At 45.6% G+C, this 16,491-nt stretch overlaps 1 pseudogene; it reads right to left on the bottom strand.

The window, feature by feature from the left end:
- Positions 1 to 14,954: 14,954 nt before the first annotated feature.
- On the bottom strand, positions 14,955 to 15,073 carry LOC134964736 (5S ribosomal RNA; annotated as a pseudogene).
- Between the last annotated feature and the right edge of the window lie 1,418 nt (positions 15,074 to 16,491).

Genomic DNA, 16,491 nt, shown 5'->3' on the forward strand with positions numbered 1-16,491 from the left:
GGCGAACGCTGGGTGTGTTTGTGACGTCAAACCAGGAACGAAACTGACTGAACTGATCGCAATGTAGGAGTAAGTCTGGAGCTACTCAGAAACTGCTAAGAAATTTCTATTCGCAATTCTGCTAATCTTTCGTTCGCAATTCTGCTATGCTAAGATACACTCCCAGAGGGCGGCGGCTTAGCGTGTGCAATGCTGCTAAAAGCAGCTAGCGAGCGAACAACTCAGAATGAGGGCCAATATATTCAAAAAAAGAAGCTTCTAATCTGGACATATAGGGCCTACATGGCAATCAATGTCCATATAAGGAAAAATTAGTTCAAATATGATTTAGTTTAAAAGGGGGCTTGGCCACTCAGAAGGGGCGTGGCCACTCAAAAGGGGGCGTGGTCAGTGTAGTAGAACCCCTTATACTATCTAGTACTGGTGCTCCTTTCACCTTATAGCAAATGGTACGAGACGAAATTCACAATATAGCACACGGTACGAGCTGAAGTGCACATTATAGCACAAGGTACGAGCTGAAATTCACATTATAGCACACTGAATAAGCCAAAATTCACATTATAGCACACTGAATGAGCCGAAATTCACATTATAGCACACTAAATAAGCCAAATACACATTATAGCACACTGAAAGAGCCGAAATTCACATTATAGCACACAGAATGAGCCAAAATTCACATTATTGCATACGGTATGATCCACAATTCACATTATGACACATGGTATGATCCACAATTCACATTATGACACACGGTATGATCCACAATTCACATTATGACACATTGTATGATCCACAATTATGGGAGAGGGAGAGTGACAGCAGGGACATAGGGACAGTGACAGGGAGAGTGACAGCAGGGACAGTGACAGAGAGAATGACAGTACTGACAGGGAGAGTGAGACCCCTACTTATCCCCTATTGATTATAGGCACATTGCCCCAGGGACAGGTTGAAGTGACCTGGGCCTTGCGCCCAGATCACCCTTAATCACCTGAGGGTGGGCACTTATTAACTTGGCCTAGCGCCCCCTAACTGAGCACAGGCCATAGGCCTGACTTCACCCATGGGCCTAGCATCCGCCTAGCATGGGGCCAGTTGGGTGACCTGGGCCTAATGCCCAGGGTCACCTTATTTACCTAAAGGGCCACTCTGAACTAGGGCCTTATGCCCTCTACATGGGGACCGGCCTAATGCCTGAATTAAGCCTACGGGCCTAGTGCCCGCCTACTGCGCCACAGGCCTATAGCCTGATTGTGCCCACGAGCCTAGTGCCTGAACCCTGATGGTCTAGGGACGGGAGGGGGGGAGGTGACAGGTGCCCTCACCAAGGTCCTACCTGTCCTGGTGGGAGAGGCACCAGGGGGGAGCTTCGTTAGCTCTTTTCCTTTCCACCCCTGGTGGCCTCGCCAGTTCTCAGCTTCTGTCGCTGGCCCATCCTGGCCAGCGCCGCCGCCTCTCCTGTCTTCTGCCGCTGGCCTGTCCTGGCTAGCGTCACCTCCTCTTCTGTCTACTGCCGCTGGCCTGTCCTGGTCAGTGGTGCCGCCTCTTCTGTCTTCTGCCGCTGGCCTGTCCTGGCCAGCGACGCCGACTTTTCTTCCTCCTGGAGCGCATCTTCTGGCCTCTTCCGCAGCCACCGGACCTCTTCGCCACTCTTCCGCGCGGTCTCCTCTCTTCTCCTTGTCCCAGCTGCATCTGATGTCAGATGCCGGGGGCGGGGCCTATGACGCGGTGAGTGCTGATTGGCTCGCCGCGGCCGCCTGTGATTGGCCGCCGATCCGTGATTGGCTCACAGATGACGCCAATCTTTAAATGACTCCGCCGCTACAGCCTCATCAGCGGCACCACATCCTGCCGGTCCACCAGCGCTGGGGTCAGACACACTGTCCCAGCACTGTCTGCTGCAGAGTCCTGTAGGGGACGCAGATCCCCTGCATGCTGCTGCAATTAAAAAAAACAACTTCCGGGTCTGTGGAGAAGTGGCAGTATACCATACCGCCGTATACCGCCCCACTTCGACCACTGCTTGTTGGAGATTATTTAACTAATCGAAGATGTTAGGGCTATTAAGCAATGGACCCATTAGCGGCCCCAATTCCCTGATTTGCTGGCACCACTTATTCGTTGACTTGCGGCCACTAATGATTAGCAATCTGTCAGAGAATCTGAGAAATTTAACATGTTAAAACTGACCGATTTGCCAATCCATTTTTTGCTTGGGATCTGGGAATTGGGATTTTTAAACATGTTTAATGTTCGTGATTCCTCTACCAGACTGTCAGAGGATCGGGGCATTGCCCCAATACATCTGTGATGTATGGGGGCCATACGGTTTAGAAAATTAAGCTCACGTACTGTAGTTTGACATTTCCTTGCTTATTTTTAGTGGTACAGTAGGTGTTATAAATGCCCCAAACAATATTATTATACGGTTCAGCAAACTTATTCTTATGAAGGAAATAATGCATCATAAATAATAAGACATACAACAAGCTCAGGTGATAATAAAGAATATGACAAGATTTGGTGACAATAACGAGTATGACAAACTTATGAGAATCAAAGTCATTATAATGATAAGCTTAGGTGGCAATGATGTATTCAGAACAATGAAAAGGTGATAATTATGCACATGACAAACTTACACAGGTAACAACACAGTATACAAGGAACAAAGAACCCTATTCAGGTTCAGTTACAGATTCTGCTAAAAAGCTGAATATGCAACTGCTTCTATAGCATGCTGGGGGCCGCCCAGCGCAGGGTAAGGCCACTCAGCGTGCTCATTGGTGGCCAGTGGTGCGATTGCAAAACAATTATGATCGCATCACTAAGTCCAGAATTAATGACGATCCCCGGCATACGCAGCCGGTCCGCCACCATTTTCTTAACTACATCGGCTGTATGTGATGTCATGCAGCTGCCCCAAAAACGGTATTGTCACGCCTGCGTTGGCTGGACCACTCCCCTGCAAAGCTGAAACACTGCGACCCCGACAACCGCTGCTGTCAATCATAGTGTGAGCGCATCCTTCAGGGATGCGATCACAATGTGAATGCATACGCATGCATTGAATGGCTGCAGCACATGTGCAGTTTACTGAAAATCGCTCATTTGCGATTTTCGACAAATAGTGATTTAACCTGAATGAACGTCAAAGCCCATATACTGATATGATAAGCACAGGTACACTTGTCCAGAAGCATAGTTTATTTCTGCCACAATTTCATGTTACTAACATTCTTTTGTATGATGTTGGAAGTGTGGCCACATTATCTTCTATTGGAACTATCACCTTTCCCCTCCATTAACCTCCTCCCTTGTGAGATACCGTCCTTGCCCTCCAGCCCGGACCTAGAGGAGAATGCAAGCATGTTTTCAATTTGCCTAGTTAAATGTATTCATCAATTAGATTGCTGCAGTAGCGAGTCTCCAATGATCAACAACAAGTTAATGCGTCTAAATACTGTATGCTGATTTAATTACATGTTGAATGATTCCAAAAGCATTGTCTGGAGAATTCATAATGCAGGAGGTCACATTTCAGGAACGGATGGTACTAAGAATGGGACTTCCATAGTTCTGTTGATTTAAGTAAAGGCCCATACACACTGGGCGATTTTGAGCTGAAAGCAGCTCACTTTTGGTGTTTTGAGCTGCTTTCAGCTCAAAGTCCCCAGGGTGTATGCCCCGGCGATGAGCAATGAGCACTGATGCGTGCTCCCGCTTAATCACCGGCGGCAGCCGTTTATCTGCTGGTATTACCAGCAGATAAACAGCGGGGTGAACGGCTTTCCATAGCGACCTACTATGGAAAGCCGTTCACCCCCACTGACATCGCTGGGCAGGGGGAAAAGCGCTCAGTGTGTATGCACTGAGCGATTTTCAGCCCAGCGATTTCAGCGATCGTCGCTGAGCATGCACGCTGGGCAAAAACACCCAGTGTGTATGGACCTTAACAGGCAGTGGAAAATGCAGGATTTCTAGAGGGGGGTTTCCAAATGTAGTCCATATTCTCCCACTCTGCAGAACATTGGAGCAAGTGTGGGAGTCTGGGGGAACGGTAGAAGAACCTAGTACAGACCCTGGACATTAATGTTGAAATTGATCTTTTTATACACTGGTTACTGGATGGAATACAGTATTAATACTTAACATTATAGATGGTCTATAGTATAGGCTGTATCAAACATTTAAATAGTATAAAGAAGTGGTCAGGAAAAGTTTAAACAAAACCACAATAAATACACAAACATAATAGAAACAGTGCTGCACTTTCTCTGCTCTGTCCCCTAAACTGAATGATGTGACAGCAGCTCTAGTAATTGTATTATATATCATTGCTATTGTCAGAATTGAAGCCGCTTGCCAAGAACAGAGAGGTTTCCAGGCAACCGACCACCCCCCCAGCTTTTGCCTATGAGAGGTTCATAGCAAATTACTGTAATATATGTAATGTGATAGTTACCCCTAATAAAACCTAATGGCTAGAAATATATTCCGGGACCAGAGTAAACCAGTGCTGTAAATCGGAAACAGCATCCGCCCCCCCCTCCTCCCATATACAGAACAGGGCATAGGGGTGTGGCTTCATGGGGAACTGGCGTGGCCACAGAGCTCCATTTTACACATTACGGCAGGCAGAGCTCCCTCTTTATACATTACGGCAGATAGAGTCCCCTTCTACACATTAGGCAGGTAGAGTCCCCCTTTTACACATTAGGCAGTATAGCTCCCTTTTACACATTACGGCAGGCAGAGTCCCTTTTTTACACATTATGGCAGGCAGAGTCCCCTTTTACACATTACGGCAGGCAGAGTCTCCCTTTTTTACACATTAGGCAGACAGAGTCCCCTTTTTACACATTAGGCAGCAGAGTCCCTCTTTTTACACATTAAGCAGGCAGAGTCCCCTTTTTGCACATTACAGCAACAGAGCCCCCCTTTTTTACACATTACAGCAACAGAGCCTCCCTTTTTCTCCATACAGATGTCACGTATCATACAAATGAAAACACACCCACATGAGAAGCGCTCTCCTTTTACAATTAATGATGAAATATACATCATCAATTGCCCAGCGCCGCGCAACTCCTTGCGCGGCGCTGGTCGGGGCGCAGGGCAGTGTGGAAGACAGGGTTGGGAGAGGGGTGGGGAGAGGATGGGGCGCAATCCGGCATCCAGGGCTGGTTGGCAATGTCAAAGGAGGCAGAGACATCATGTCACGGGAGCTGGTGGCTGCGGCAGTGCTCCCAAGTCCCTAGCAGAGGTGGAGGCGCTGGCGGGACTAGTGTGAGTAGTGACTGAGATAGGGGCAGTGTGGGTGGTGCTGCCAGATGGTGCGCCCTCGATGCATTTGCGCTGTGGGCAAGGCACCATTGGCATACACCTAGTTACTACCCTGGCAGAGCTGTAACTAGACTTTTTGGTGCCCTGTGTCGGGAAAGAGAACTGCCACCCCTCCCCATTTAAAAAAAAGGACATAAGGCACATGCTTCGCTGGGAAGGGGCATGACAAAATCAATTACACACACACACACACACACACACACACACACACACACACACACACACACACACATATATAACACACACACACATATAATACACACACATTTATGGAACACTTCAAGAAAATTAATTTGGACACACATATAAATATATATATATATATAAACAATTTTGTAGAAAGGAAATGACACAGCGCCACTTGCGAGGAGGGTTCTCAGTATAAAATGAAATAATAAAATTGCTAAAAAACTGCTAAAAAACACACGCAACCTTGTTAAAAGGTGTCCGCCAACCCTTAAGAGCGCAATGCTGGTACAGTACTGCTGGGAAAAATCTGAAAGTGGGGGAATAAGGGTACCGGCGACAGGTGTTGTTTAAAAGGCAGTAGGTAAAAAGATAGATTTAAAAGCCAAAAACTATGTAATAATACAAACAAGCTTTAATATCACATAAAAGCGGATCAAAACATGAAAACACTGATAAAATCTTATAAGCATAAAAGGTCTTAGTAAAAAGTAAGGACTTCTAACTTAGCTTTTAAAATAGGCAAGGGAGTTACCACAGGGAGCCCAACGCGTTTCGTCACAGCTGACTTCTTCAAAGGGTGAGGACAGAATGAGATACTATGCCTATTTATACCCCTGATGGACAGGCTCAGGGTTGGTGATGTCATAATTAGTCATGTGATGTAATAAAAATATATACTACATAGAACATCAAAGTCACTTATTTGGGACATAGCCTAAGGCTATAGAGGGTAATATAGTATTATATATGTGGAAAACGAGTGGTTACAGGACTGTAGTAGCGTTAGGAACGTCCAGAACTGTTTATTTGTATTGATTTGCGGCACTTCCGCCACACTTCCGGTGACGGAGGGGACGCGTCACGTGACTCCGGGTATTTCCGCCCCACTCTCGGTTACATTAGTGCGCATGCGCTGGCGGCGCCAGCCGTTCATTGCGCAGGTGCCTGTAGTCTGTTCAGTTGATAACAGTTCTGGTCCAGGTCTCCATGCTCTATATGTCCCTTAGTATTAGATACTGTGGCGGCCATGTTGTTGATGACAGGCTCCATAGGAAATACAGGAGAATGGTGGCCATCTTTAAGGAGTCCTTGGAGACCCAGATTCACATTGCATCGGTATCCATGACAACAGGACCATGTAAAAAGCAGAAAGGATATGGTGAAAGCTATGCACTGGTATTTTCAGGGTATATAACAGATAAAACAAGCAGAGAACCAGTACTAAAAGGGAATAAACAAATAAACTAATAAACTGAAAATTATGTACATATAAGGACATATATATAAATATATAAATGTATGTAAAGAGGAAGAAGGTGACACACATAGATCTTAGTGTGTAAGGTACATGTGGAACGTGACGTCAGATTCATAACTATAGATAACTAGAGATGAGCGGGTTCGGTTCCTCTGAATCCGAACCCGCCCGAACTTCAGGTTTTTTACACGGGTCCGAGCAGGCTCGGATCTTCCCGCCTTGCTCGGCTAACCCGAGCGCGCCCGAACGTCATCATCACGCTGTCGGATTCTCGCGAGGCTCGGATTCTATCGCGAGACTCGGATTCTATATAAGGAGCCGCGCGTCGCCGCCATTTTCACACGTGCATTGAGAGTCATAGGGAGAGGACGTGGCTGGCGTCCTCTCCGTTTAGAGAAGAGAGAGACACAGTATTTTGGGGAGCATTATTAGGAGGAGTACTACTATACTGTATACTACTATACTACTTGCTGAAGTGATATTTATAGATTAGATAGTGTGACTGTAAGTGTATTATCTGACTTGTGGGGGAGACACTGACAGTGGGGAGCAGTTAGAGTCTGAGAGCAGGACTCAGGAGTACATATAACGTACAGTGCACACTTTTGCTGCCAGAGTCAGTGCCACACTGCCATTGTTGTGACCACACTGACCACCAGTATAATAATATATTTTGTGATTGTCTGCTTAGGCCTCGGAGTACTAGTTGCAAGTTGCAACGTGACCTGAAGTGACCACCAGTTTAATAATCAATCACCACCAGTTTAATATATATATATATATATATATATATATAATTGTATATAATATATATATATATATATATAATATTGTATACCACCTACCCGTGGTTTTTTTTTTTTCATTCTTCTTTATACATACTACTATAGTAGCTTACTGTAGCAGTCTGCGGTGCTGTGCTGACCTGACAGTGTCCAGCAGGTCCGTCATCAGTCATTACATAATAAATATATATAGTACCTGTCCGGCTGCAGTACTAGTGATATTATATTGATTTCATCTCATTATCAATAATTTATCATCCAGTCTAGACTCTATATTAGCAGCAGACACAGTACGTTAGTCCACGGCTGTAGCTACCTCTGTGTCGGCACTCGGCAGTCCATCCATAATTGTATACCACCTACCCGTGTTTTTTTTTTTTTCTTTCTTCTTTGTACATACTACTATAGAGTATAGTAGCTTACTGTAGCAGTCTGCGGTGCTGCTGAGCTGACAGTGTCCAGCAGGTCCGTCATCAGTCATCATTACCTAATAAATATATTATCTACCTGTCCGGCTGCAGTACTAGTGATATTATATATACATACATATATATATTGATTTCATCTCATTATCAATCATCCAGTCTATATTAGCAGCAGACACAGTACGTTAGTCCACGGCTGTAGCTACCTCTGTGTCGGCACTCGGCAGTCCATCCATAATTGTATACCACCTACCCGTGGTTTTTTTTTTCTTTCTTCTTTGTACATACTACTATAGAGTATAGTAGCTTACTGTAGCAGTCTGCGGTGCTGCTGAGCTGACAGTGTCCAGCAGGTCCGTCATCAGTCATCATTACCTAATAAATATATTATCTACCTGTCCGGCTGCAGTACTAGTGATATTATATATACATACATATATATATATTGATTTCATCTCATTATCAATCATCCAGTCTATATTAGCAGCAGACACAGTACGTTAGTCCACGGCTGTAGCTACCTCTGTGTCGGCACTCGGCAGTCCATCCATAATTGTATACCACCTACCCGTGGTTTTTTTTTTCTTTCTTCTTTGTACATACGACTATAGAGTATAGTAGCTTACTGTAGCAGTCTGCGGTGCTGCTGAGCTGACAGTGTCCAGCAGGTCCGTCATCAGTCATCATTACCTAATAAATATATTATCTACCTGTCCGGCTGCAGTACTAGTGATATTATATATACATACATATATATATTGATTTCATCTCATTATCAATCATCCAGTCTATATTAGCAGCAGACACAGTACGTTAGTCCACGGCTGTAGCTACCTCTGTGTCGGCACTCGGCAGTCCATCCATAATTGTATACCACCTACCCGTGGTTTTTTTTTTCTTTCTTCTTTGTACATACTACTATAGAGTATAGTAGCTTACTGTAGCAGTCTGCGGTGCTGCTGAGCTGACAGTGTCCAGCAGGTCCGTCATCAGTCATCATTACCTAATAAATATATTATCTACCTGTCCGGCTGCAGTACTAGTGATATTATATATACATACATATATATATTGATTTCATCTCATTATCAATCATCCAGTCTATATTAGCAGCAGACACAGTACGTTAGTCCACGGCTGTAGCTACCTCTGTGTCGGCACTCGGCAGTCCATCCATAATTGTATACCACCTACCCGTGTTTTTTTTTTTTCTTTCTTCTTTGTACATACTACTATAGTATAGTAGCTTACTGTAGCAGTCTGCGGTGCTGCTGAGCTGACAGTGTCCAGCAGGTCCGTCATCAGTCATCATTACCTAATAAATATATTATCTACCTGTCCGGCTGCAGTACTAGTGATATTATATATACATACATATATATATTGATTTCATCTCATTATCAATCATCCAGTCTATATTAGCAGCAGACACAGTACGTTAGTCCACGGCTGTAGCTACCTCTGTGTCGGCACTCGGCAGTCCATCCATAATTGTATACCACCTACCCGTGGTTTTTTTTTTTCTTTCTTCTTTGTACATACTACTATAGAGTATAGTAGCTTACTGTAGCAGTCTGCGGTGCTGCTGAGCTGACAGTGTCCAGCAGGTCCGTCATCAGTCATCATTACCTAATAAATATATTATCTACCTGTCCGGCTGCAGTACTAGTGATATTATATATACATACATATATATATTGATTTCATCTCATTATCAATCATCCAGTCTATATTAGCAGCAGACACAGTACGTTAGTCCACGGCTGTAGCTACCTCTGTGTCGGCACTCAGCAGTCCATCCATAATTGTATACCACCTACCCGTTGTTTTTTTTTTTTTTTCTTCTTTGTACATACTACTATAGTATAGTAGCTTACTGTAGCAGTCTGCGGTGCTGCTGAGCTGACAGTGTCCAGCAGGTCCGTCGTCATCATTACCTAATAAATATATTATCTACCTGTCCGGCTGCAGTACTAGTGATATTATATATACATACATATATATATTGATTTCATCTCATTATCAATCATCCAGTCTATATTAGCAGCAGACACAGTACGTTAGTCCACGGCTGTAGCTACCTCTGTGTCGGCACTCGGCAGTCCATCCATAATTGTATACCACCTACCCGTGGTTTTTTTTTTTTCTTTCTTCTTTGTACATACTACTATAGTATAGTAGCTTACTGTAGCAGTCTGCGGTGCTGCTGAGCTGACAGTGTCCAGCAGGTCCGTCATCAGTCATCATTACCTAATAAATATATTATCTACCTGTCCGGCTGCAGTACTAGTGATATTATATATACATACATATATATATATTGATTTCATCTCATTATCATCCAGTCTATATTAGCAGCAGACACAGTACGGTAGTCCACGGCTGTAGCTACCTCTGTGTCGGCACTCGGCAGTCCATCCATAAGTATACTAGTGTCCATCCATCTCCATTGTTTACCTGAGGTGCCTTTTAGTTGTGCCTATTAAAATATGGAGAACAAAAATGTTGAGGTTCCAAAATTAGGGAAAAATCAAGATCCACTTCCACCTCGTGCTGAAGCTGCTGCCACTAGTCATGGCCGAGACGATGAAATGCCAGCAACGTCGTCTGCCAAGGCCGATGCCCAATGTCATAGTACAGAGCATGTCAAATCCAAAACACCAAATATCAGTAAAAAAAGGACTCCAAAACCTAAAATAAAATTGTCGGAGGAGAAGCGCAAACTTGCCAATATGCCATTTACCACACGGAGTGGCAAGGAACGGCTGAGGCCCTGGCCTATGTTCATGGCTAGTGGTTCAGCTTCACATGAGGATGGAAGCACTCAGCCTCTCGCTAGAAAACTGAAAAGACTCAAGCTGGCAAAAGCACCGCAAAGAACTGTGCGTTCTTCGAAATCCCAAATCCACAAGGAGAGTCCAATTGTGTCGGTTGCGATGCCTGACCTTCCCAACACTGGACGTGAAGAGCATGCGCCTTCCACCATTTGCACGCCCCCTGCAAGTGCTGGAAGGAGCACCCGCAGTCCAGTTCCTGATAGTCAGATTGAAGATGTCAGTGTTGAAGTACACCAGGATGAGGAGGATATGGGTGTTGCTGGCGCTGGGGAGGAAATTGACCAGGAGGATTCTGATGGTGAGGTGGTTTGTTTAAGTCAGGCACCCGGGGAGACACCTGTTGTCCGTGGGAGGAATATGGCCGTTGACATGCCTGGTGAAAATACCAAAAAAATCAGCTCTTCAGTGTGGAGGTATTTCAACAGAAAAGCGGACAACAGGTGTCAAGCCGTGTGTTGCCTTTGTCAAGCTGTAATAAGTAGGGGTAAGGACGTTAACCACCTCGGAACATCCTCCCTTATACGTCACCTGCAGCACATTCATAATAAGTAAGTGACAAGTTCAAAAACTTTGGGTGACAGCGGAAGCAGTCCACTGACCAGTAAATCCCTTCCTCTTGTAACCAAGCTCACGCAAACCACCCCACCAACTCCCTCAGTGTCAATTTCCTCCTTCCCCAGGAATGCCAATAGTCCTGCAGGCCATGTCACTGGCAATTCTGACGATTCCTCTCCTGCCTGGGATTCCTCCGATGCATCCTTGCGTGTAACGCCTACTGCTGCTGGCGCTGCTGTTGTTGCTGCTGGGAGTCGATGGTCATCCCAGAGGGGAAGTCGGAAGACCACTTGTACTACTTCCAGTAAGCAATTGACTGTCCAACAGTCCTTTGCGAGGAAGATGAAATATCACAGCAGTCATCCTGCTGCAAAGCGGATAACTGAGGCCTTGACAACTATGTTGGTGTTAGACGTGCGTCCGGTATCCGCCGTTAGTTCACAGGGAACTACACAATTTCTTGAGGTAGTGTGCCCCCGTTACCAAATACCATCTAGGTTCCACTTCTCTAGGCAGGCGATACCGAAAATGTACACAGACCTCAGAAAAAGACTCACCAGTGTCCTAAAAAATGCAGCTGTACCCAATGTCCACTTAACCACGGACATGTGGACAAGTGGAGCAGGGCAGGGTCAGGACTATATGACTGTGACAGCCCACTGGGTAGATGTATGGACTCCCGCCGCAAGAACAGCAGCGGCGGCACCAGTAGCAGCATCTCGCAAACGCCAACTCTTTCCTAGGCAGGCTACGCTTTGTATCACCGCTTTCCAGAATACGCACACAGCTGAAAACCTCTTACGGCAACTGAGGAAGATCATCGCGGAATGGCTTACCCCAATTGGACTCTCCTGTGGATTTGTGGCATCGGACAACGCCAGCAATATTGTGTGTGCATTAAATATGGGCAAATTCCAGCACGTCCCATGTTTTGCACATACCTTGAATTTGGTGGTGCAGAATTTTTTAAAAAACGACAGGGGCGTGCAAGAGATGCTGTCGGTGGCCAGAAGAATTGCGGGACACTTTCGGCGTACAGGCACCACGTACAGAAGACTGGAGCACCACCAAAAACTACTGAACCTGCCCTGCCATCATCTGAAGCAAGAAGTGGTAACGAGGTGGAATTCAACCCTCTATATGCTTCAGAGGTTGGAGGAGCAGCAAAAGGCCATTCAAGCCTATACAATTGAGCACGATATAGGAGGTGGAATGCACCTGTCTCAAGCGCAGTGGAGAATGATTTCAACGTTGTGCAAGGTTCTGATGCCCTTTGAACTTGCCACACGTGAAGTCAGTTCAGACACTGCCAGCCTGAGTCAGGTCATTCCCCTCATCAGGCTTTTGCAGAAGAAGCTGGAGACATTGAAGGAGGAGCTAACACGGAGCGATTCCGCTAAGCATGTGGGACTTGTGGATGGAGCCCTTAATTCGCTTAACAAGAATTCACGGGTGGTCAATCTGTTGAAATCAGAGCACTACATTTTGGCCACCGTGCTCGATCCTAGATTTAAAGCCTACCTTGGATCTCTCTTTCCGGCAGACACAAGTCTGCTGGGGTTGAAAGACCTGCTGGTGAGAAAATTGTCAAGTCAAGCGGAACGCGACCTGTCAACATCTCCTCCTTCACATTCTCCCGCAACTGGGGGTGCGAGGAAAAGGCTCAGAATTCCGAGCCCACCCGCTGGCGGTGATGCAGGGCAGTCTGGAGCGACTGCTGATGCTGACATCTGGTCCGGACTGAAGGACCTGACAACGATTACGGACATGTCGTCTACTGTCACTGCATATGATTCTCTCACCATTGAAAGAATGGTGGAGGATTATATGAGTGACCGCATCCAAGTAGGCACGTCACACAGTCCGTACTTATACTGGCAGGAAAAAGAGGCAATTTGGAGGCCCTTGCACAAACTGGCTTTATTCTACCTAAGTTGCCCTCCCACAAGTGTGTACTCCGAAAGAGTGTTTAGTGCCGCCGCTCACCTTGTCAGCAATCGGCGTACGAGGTTACATCCAGAAAATGTGGAGAAGATGATGTTCATTAAAATGAATTATAATCAATTCCTCCGTGGAGACATTGACCAGCAGCAATTGCCTCCACAAAGTACACAGGGAGCTGAGATGGTGGATTCCAGTGGGGACGAATTGATAATCTGTGAGGAGGGGGATGTACACGGTGATATATCGGAGGATGATGATGAGGTGGACATCTTGCCTCTGTAGAGCCAGTTTGTGCAAGGAGAGATTAATTGCTTCTTTTTTGGTGGGGGTCCAAACCAACCCGTCATTTCAGTCACAGTCGTGTGGCAGACCCTGTCACTGAAATGATGGGTTGGTTAAAGTGTGCATGTCCTGTTTATACAACATAAGGGTGGGTGGGAGGGCCCAAGGACAATTCCATCTTGCACCTCTTTTTTCTTTAATTTTTCTTTGCGTCATGTGCTGTTTGGGGAGGGTTTTTTGGAAGGGACATCCTGCGTGACACTGCAGTGCCACTCCTAGATGGGCCCGGTGTTTGTGTCGGCCACTAGGGTCGCTTATCTTACTCACACAGCTACCTCATTGCGCCTCTTTTTTTCTTTGCGTCATGTGCTGTTTGGGGAGGGTTTTTTGGAAGGGACATCCTGCGTGACACTGCAGTGACACTCCTAGATGGGCCCGGTGTTTGTGTCGGCCACTAGGGTCGCTTATCTTACTCACACAGCTACCTCATTGCGCCTCTTTTTTTCTTTGCGTCATGTGCTGTTTGGGGAGGGGTTTTTGGAAGGGACATCCTGCGTGACACTGCAGTGACACTCCTAGATGGGCCCGGTGTTTGTGTCGGCCACTAGGGTCGCTTATCTTACTCACACAGCTACCTCATTGCGCCTCTTTTTTTCTTTGCGTCATGTGCTGTTTGGGGAGGGTTTTTTGGAAGGGACATCCTGCGTGACACTGCAGTGACACTCCTAGATGGGCCCGGTGTTTGTGTCGGCCACTAGGGTCGCTTAGCTTAGTCATCCAGCGACCTAGGTGCAAATTTTAGGACTAAAAATAATATTGTGAGGTGTGAGGTATTCAGAATAGACTGAAAATGAGTGTAAATTATGGTTTTTGAGGTTAATAATACTTTGGGATCAAAATGACCCCCAAATTCTATGATTTAAGCTGTTTTTTAGTGTTTTTTGAAAAAAACACCCGAATCCAAAACACACCCGAATCCGACAAAAAAAATTCGGTGAGGTTTTGCCAAAACGCGGTCGAACCCAAAACACGGCCGCGGAACCGAACCCAAAACCAAAACACAAAACCCGAAAAATTTCCGGAGCTCATCTCTATTAAGATAACTGGTGTCAGAAATTTAAATGGGTGGAAAAAGGTTGCAGGTAGTTGCAGTCTCGCGGTGAGAGGAACATATGTGGTTGGAACACATAATATATACACTGTGAGCGATTAGAACAGTGCACCAGTGATATTTTAAGGGTTTACAGTGTTTTGACCTAAATGGTGAGTCTTACAGGAGTCACCTGGTTACGATTAGGTCCCTGGTTAGCTCGACGTTATTTGTCAGTCCTTACAGTACCTGATATTCCCAGGCAGTCCCCCTCCCTGGTACTGATCAGGCCCAAACACTGCTTAGCTTCCAAGATCGAACGAGATTGGGCGTACCAGTGTGGTTTGACTGTACTTAACGGTAAACATCTTATCACCAGGACCCGATCGCACATAAACACACGACTCCTGATGTGTTAAATTATTTTAATGGTATGACACAGAGATCTAAGGGGAGTGAGTGGTGAGGAGGGATGTGCAAAAAGAAGAAACAACGTGGCAATTGAGGTGATGGGAATAATGGAGGATACAGCACCTCATAAAAAGGGTGCGATTTCATAGCTCTCGTTCAGACCCATGGGTTGCAGGGTCTGTAGCTGGAAAATCCAGTACATCTCCCTTCTCGAGAGTTTGTTCGCGAGGTCTCCTCCTCTCTCTCCCAGACGCACATGCTCAATCGCTTTAAATGTGAGGTCCTCAGGGTTGGAGTGATGGTGCGATGTAAAGTGTCTAGAAACAGTATGGCTCTCCACCTTATTTTTTATATTCCTTATGTGTTCCTGGATCCTCATTTTTAATGGTCTTTTGGTCTTGCCCACATATTTCTTCCCGCAAGGACATTCCAATAAATAGATCACGGACACGGTATTGCAGTTCATGAATTCTTTGATGGTGTAAAGTTCCTTGTCCTCCATGTCGCTGAAGGTTTTCCGATTCGGATGTAGGAATTTGCATACATTGCATTTCCCGCATTTAAAGGAACCCACACATTTAGGCATCAGGGAGCTCTTGGTAGACTTCTCCTTCAATAAACTGGGTGCAAGATGGTCCTTCAGATTTCTAGATTTCTTGAAGATGATGACTGGTTCGGACGGTAGGAGGTCTTTGAGGACTGGGTCCATGAGGAGAATGTTCCAGTGATTCTTGAGCGACTTCCTAATAGTCTTCTCGTGCTGGTTGTAGGTGGTAATGAAAGCGACCGAATCTTTCTTGGCATCTCTTGGTCTGTATTTCAGGAGGTCTTCTCTGTTGATGTTCCTTATTTTTTCTAAGGCTTTTTCCAAAATATGCCCCGGGTAGTCTTTGTCCTGGAACCTCTTGCTGTAGACCTTCAGTTGTTCATCACAGTCCTTTTGATTTGTACAGTTCCTCTTTATCCTCGAGAATTGTGATGCCGGAATGTTGTCCTTCCACTTCTGGAGGTGGTTACTTCGATAGTGCAAATAACTGTTCATATCCACCTCTTTTATGAAGTTCTTGGTGGTAACGCCCCCATTTTCACCAGTTAAAATCAAATCCAGATATTCGACTGACTTGTCGTTAGTGTTCGAAGTGAAGGTCAAATTCAGGTCATTGTTTCCCAGCGTATTTAAAAACTCATTAAAAGATTCAACCGTGCCATTCCAAATAATTAAAATGTCGTCGATGTAGCGTCTGTATAGCACCACATTTTCCTTAAAAGCTTCCGAGCCGTACACATGCGTCTTTTCCCAATGTCCCATAAATAAATTGGCAAAGCTTGGGGCAAAAATCGTCCCCATAGCTGTGCCACAGCA

This window comes from Pseudophryne corroboree, chromosome 9 (assembly GCF_028390025.1).
Source record: "Pseudophryne corroboree isolate aPseCor3 chromosome 9, aPseCor3.hap2, whole genome shotgun sequence".
Lineage (NCBI taxonomy): Eukaryota > Metazoa > Chordata > Amphibia > Anura > Myobatrachidae > Pseudophryne > Pseudophryne corroboree.